At 39.3% G+C, this 6,168-nt stretch overlaps 1 long non-coding RNA gene across 1 annotated transcript; it reads left to right on the top strand.

The window, feature by feature from the left end:
* The first annotated feature begins 2,086 nt into the window (after positions 1-2,086).
* Positions 2,087-4,437, top strand: LOC148353107 (uncharacterized). Its single transcript, XR_015852629.1, has 3 exons — positions 2,087-2,207; positions 2,289-2,388; positions 4,379-4,437. It is a non-coding gene; the product is annotated as an uncharacterized LOC148353107 (long non-coding RNA).
* The last annotated feature ends 1,731 nt before the right edge of the window (positions 4,438-6,168 follow it).

Genomic DNA, 6,168 nt, shown 5'->3' with positions numbered 1-6,168 from the left:
CATTGGGCTCATTGGTGGGTTGTGAGTGAATAAGAGAAGGGCGGAAAAGCTTCCCTACTGCCGTCACTATGCCCCCTTCCGACCTGTTTGAGCTTTGTCAGGGATCCTTTTCACTTATTTATAGCCGAGCAAACATTCTGCTGCTTCTATAAGAACTCCCGTTTGCGTCATTAAAGCACTTTGATCATCTGTCTTTTACTTTATTAAGAAATCCGCATGCAAAGAGATTCAATCAATCAATGTAATAAGGAATCGATCAATAAATCAACCAATGGATCTAACTGGTTTATTAGCATTTCCTTTCATTGGCGTTGACATTAAATTAGAGATAGTTAAAAGAAGGGCCAATTTTGATTGCATTACACACAAACAACCCTTGAACATAACGTATGTGATATCTCTCTCTCTCTCTCTCTCTCTCTCTCTCTCTCTCTCTCTCTCTCTCTCTCTCTCTCTCTTTCTCTCTCTCTCTCTCTCTCTCTCTCTCTCTATATATATATTATATTTATATATATCTATCTATTTATCCATCCATCCATCCACCAAAATACGTCTTAAAATGAAAATAATGATTTGCCCTCCGGCAAGCAGATGATTTTATTATTGTAAGTTTTATTGTTCTTGCTTTAGTCGATACATAACAATAAGATATAAAATATCTCATTAAAAAGATGAAAATTTAAAGTCACTTGCAGTTGAGCAATAATTCTGCCATGTATTCATCCATCCATCCATCCTGGCCACAAACAATGACTCCGGCTATAAACTCTCATCATTTAAATATTTTGAGTTCACAGCTATCAATGAAAAATAATTCCCTGAAAGACATGCTAGTGTGATTTAGTACTCTTGTACTTATTTGTTGTTGTGTCCTACTCATATGAAGTACAATGTATTATTATTATCATCATTATTATTATTATCATTGATATTATTGTTATCATTATTATTATTAGTAGTAGTAGTATTATTATTATACTATATAATATTTACCGAGTGATTTAGTACCTGGTACGGCCATAGATAGATAGATAGATAGATAGATAGATAGATAGATAGATAGATAGATAGATAGATAGATAGATAGATAGATAGATAGATAGATAGATAGATAGATAGATAGATAGATAGATAGATAGATAGATAGATAGATAGATAGATAGATAGATAGATAGATAGATAGATAGATAGATAGATAGATAGATAGATACTTTTTCCCTGAAGGGAAATTCACATTTCCAGCAGCATCCCTGAGCTGAGAACAATACAATAATAAAGCAAAAAGAATACAATATACAAATACCCAGTGTGACGTGCAAATGCCCACTGTAGCGTGTTATATAGAATATCTAAATAGTGCCACACAGAATACATATTGCAATAAAATTCGGTAATATGCAATGTAGGTGGTGTGGTTTAATGTGGGCTTTTACTCTGCCGGGTAGAGTTAAAGAGCCTCATGGCATGAGGAAGAAAAGATCTCTTCATGTATAACATTCTGTGTTTAGGCCGGACACAGCCCATTGGATGAGTTAATCTGACTGGACATACATTTCTGAGTATGTAAAAAAATCAAGTGTTTAGGCCATTTTTATAAAAAGTTTTTGCCCGTCCTTCGCCCACGACAACAAGTGATTTTTAAAATACAAGCAACCAAACGCTTTAGTATGCCCAGCCTGTTTGTTTGATTGCAATGAACCAATCGGATTGCAGAAGCACTCCTAAAACTTTTATTTTGTAATTATTTTTCATCCATTTCAAACCAATATGACATTTAAGGCAAAAATTATGTTTTTCATAGCTCTCACTTGGGTTTGTATAGCGTGGTGGGTTGGTTCAGGTGTAGAACTGCATCCACTCGACTCGACAGTTAACTCATTCAATGGCAAACGAGAAAATATTGTTTCTTTGGTGATTTGTGAATGATTGTGTTATACTTGGAAAAAATCCCTTGTCATCCATGAGTATATTATGTAGGGCGGGCTACTAAAGTACATTGAATGATAAAGCATTATACTGAAAAACTACAGTAAAAATGATAAGTTGATATTTTTTCCCTTATCTGGCCCGCCTGAGAACAGAAAGACTGAATCCGGCTCCAGAGACAAATTGAGTTTGACATCTTTTGCCCATCAATGCTGAGGTCTGGCTCTGAAGAACGGAATGACGATTTCACGCCGAAAAACAACTGAGACCATAGGATGAAGGTGCTGTATCTCAATCAGAACAGGAGGCTTCTCCAGTTACTGGTAACTATGGAAACCAGTACTATCTTTTTCATGTTGCAGGGCTAGCTCCTATCCCAAAAACCACCCTGGAGAGAGATGGGCAGCACCAGGCTTTACTTGCCCAAGACACATCACAGGAAGTGCTTCCCTGATGATCCAGGTGGTTGAGGGTTATGTAAACCGTCAACTGTGAACACAAGCTTACATAAACCTTACAAACCATTGCCTAATTCTTTTATAAGGACCAGTTTTACTAGATTATACAAGTATCCCCTGTTTCCCCCCCACCCACATTCCGAATATCAGTCTGTCCGCGTAATGGAGGCATAGTCCAAATATGGTTGTGAGTAAAAGAAAAAAAAAAGATGATGTCAGGAATATCCATGCGTCAGAGTCTGGCAGCTTGCGCACACAGCGAGCAAGTGCGGGAGCCAGCTGGGTACTACGACGTGTTCCGAATGAGGATGAAGATGAAGTAAAAATCTTGTTTTTCTCTTATTAAAATTATCTTTATATTTGACAGGGTAGCTCAGGGTTGTCAAACCCCGTTTGGCTCTTGGGGCCTGATCCAGACTTTCTGTTCTGTGTGATAATTAAAATAATTTCTTCCCCAATTTTTTAGCTTTGTTTTTCAGTATTATGCTTTATCATTCAGCCAAGATGAGTAACCTGCCCTACATACTATATTCACGGATGACAAGGGATCTTTTCTGAACACAAGACATTTGTTCTCAAACAATGGGGAAAAAGATTTTCATATTCGTCATTGAGTGTGTTAACTGGTTTATTTTAACAGAGGTATGTCCAAAGCCCAACCTAAGAGAAATTTTTGGCCCGTGATCAAATGTTTACTGGCCTATCGCCGCTGTCATTGAATTATTAATTGGTGGCCTGACAGTATTGTTGACCTCAATACAAAATACATTTGTACCAAAACAACCCATCACCATTTTACCAGATAATGCCAGCAGCCCTTTGGCCACCTTGACTTTCTATGACAATTTAAGCCCACCTCATTTCCAACATGGCGACTTTGAATAAAAAAGGAAGGTTGACTGTGAGGGCCACCGCTTCCAGGAAAAGTGGAAATAAAAATATTTTTTCAACAAAATCCAAAACAACAGCGTCTGCCTAATTTGTCAAGAGACTCTGGCTGTTGGGCAGCACGGCGGCGCAGTGGTTAGCGCTTGTGCGGCACAGTTCATGTCATGGGAACCTGTCGTGGGTTCAAATCCAGCTCCAGACTTCCTGTGCGGAGTTTGTATGTTCTCCGGGCACTCCGGTTTCCTCCCACGTTCCAAAAACATGCATTTCAGGTGAATTGGCCGGTCCAAATTGTCCCTAGGTGTGAATGAGCGAATGAGTTGTCTGTCCCTGTGTGCCCTGCGATTGGCTGGCAACCAGTTCAGGGTGTCCCCTGCCCACTGCCCAGAGATGGCTGGTATGGGCTCCAGCCCCCCCGCGACCCTAATGAGGATAAGCGGTACGGCTGATGAGATGAGATGAGACTCTGGCTGTTTTAAAAAATACAACATCAAGAGGCACTGCCGACTAAACATGCTCCCTATAAAAAGATAACTGAAAACCAATGCTGCAAAAAGGTGAAGCAACTGGAAGTTTTTTTAATAGCACAGCAGCGCCTTTTCACGAGACCCCTGCGAGTCAAATGAAAAGGCAACAAAGGCAAGATCGCCACGCTGATCGCCACGCTGATCGCCAAGCACTGCAGACTGAGGGTGAATTTATTTAAGACAATTCAAGCAATGCCAGGCTGGATAGTCGGCCCTGACACATTTTCAATTTACTAAAACTGGCCTGGTTTCTTAAACGTTAGGACACCCCTGTTTTACGGTTCACTGAATGCAGTTTTAGCCCCGAATCAACTCTCCACGCTATAAAAACCTAACATTGCCCTCTCGCAGCCAGCGAGAGCATTTGGTTTGCATTTATTTAAGAAAACATTACTTTTGATCAAAATTACGAAAAGCATTGTTTCTCAAGTCTTGACCAAAAAGTGGGTCGTGGACCTGTTTTAGTGGGCCGCAAAATTATGCTAAGGGAAAAAACCAGAGTGTCAATTAAATTCCTTAACAGTAGATGGCAACAATGATCTGCAGATGCAAATTAAAACCTGTGATTTCACACCACAGAACAAGACCACTTATGCTTTCCTTCCACATGTGGAGCATTGCCAGACACAGGTAAGAGTGAAAAATATATTAAATATAGAATTTTTAATCTCGTAAACAAAGGAGGAAAAACATTTTCAGTGATTTTTTTGTGCAATATACTGTAAATATGTCGTTAACTGGACATTTTCATTTCATGTTTGAGGATGTTGAGTCTGTAAGAAAAATCTGAAGGTACTGAGCTAAAGCGTTTCTGAAAAGGAGAATGTGTATTGTTCGACCACTAGATGTCACTATATGGTGTAGTGCAAGAAAAACAAGTGTTAAAAAGCATGAGCAATAGTCCAAACTAAGGCGGCTCAAAGCGACCAAACCACACCATTTTACTTCTAATTTTTTGACCAACCTTTTTAAGTTTTTTGATCAGATGATAGCCATTTATGCTAACTCCCTTTAGGTTAACATCTTATAATGTAAAATAAAGGTTTAATTCTTGACCTACGACTGTTTTAAAAGACATGTTTATAAGATAGTTTGTGTATTTTTCAACCTTTTTTGAGCCATGGCACATTTCTTTCATTGAAAAAGTCCCTATGACACACCACCATTCAGGATCATTGCAAATCTAGTAAAAGTACATCAAATGAAAGAAGGCTTTTACAAATGAACAATAACTTTTACTAGACCACTGCACAGTACGTTAATTAATTACTATGTATTGCACAGAGGTTGAAAAGCACTGATTTAAATCAATATTGGTTGTTGTTTTTTTATGAATTACTGGTACGTTTTTACCCCAACCACTAGGAGGCAATAAATAGTGAAGTCGGGTCATGTTTATTAGTATAGCAGTTAATCACAAGGAGTCTTAAAGGGCTGCACAGACCACAGACTATCATTACTCCACCCCTTGATCTAAAACCAACATGAGGGCAAGGAAAAAACAAAAAAAACTCTTCTTGGCTCTAGTAGACCAGCATTTTCAAATCGAAGGCTCCGGACCGGAACATAGGGGGAAATTAAATCTTAAAGATATGAGGGAGCAAGTCCATGCATAAAATACATGGTCCCATTAAAAATGCAGCCAATTGAGGGAAAATTATGACACAAAGTTGTTTTGTTTTCCATGGTCATAAATAAATATATTCTACTATTTCTGATTTCAACCAAACGATCATTCAATAGATTTAAGAAGTGGACCTATTTTCTTGATTTGGGTCCAGGCCTGTAACTAGTGTGCGATGTTGGGTCATCAAGTCAAACCAGTTGAGAACTACTGACCTAGAGGCTCGCCTAATTTTTGTTTGTCATACTCAGAAATTTATCGCAGTCCAGATCAAATCGTTCCAACTGGCTGGATGCTGCCCGCCGGCTGTATGGTTCACATTCCTGTAATACAGGGTTCTCAAACTCAGTTGACTTGGGGTCTGTCGGAGTTAGGGTCTGGGTGGGGTTGGGCCCAATTGGGTTTTCCAAAAGAAGTCTTCTAATTAATACAAATACATTGTTCTCAAATATATCTAATATCCTAATTTCCCCGTTTGTCTCCGGCTACGACCCGTTCTTTGACCCCGACCACATTTTGATCTCCTGTCCCAGCTTACGACACGTTTTTTTGACGCCGACAAGATTCTGCTCTCCCGTCCCGGCTAACGACCTGTTTTTCCGTCTACTACACTACGACCTCTCGCTCCGGAAGATCCCCTTCTGCATTCGGAACACGTTCCGATTTGGTGAGCGGCTTGCTTTATTCGTCCAGAAAGCACCGGATTGCAGGCGCTGCCTTTCCTCTATACCTCAATAAACTTGTG

This window comes from Urocampus carinirostris, chromosome 14, assembly GCF_059441175.1.
Source record: "Urocampus carinirostris isolate Australia breed hairy pipefish chromosome 14, RoL_Ucar_1.0, whole genome shotgun sequence".
NCBI classification, from domain to species: domain Eukaryota; kingdom Metazoa; phylum Chordata; class Actinopteri; order Syngnathiformes; family Syngnathidae; genus Urocampus; species Urocampus carinirostris.
This window is presented reverse-complemented; position numbering and strand designations above follow the sequence as displayed.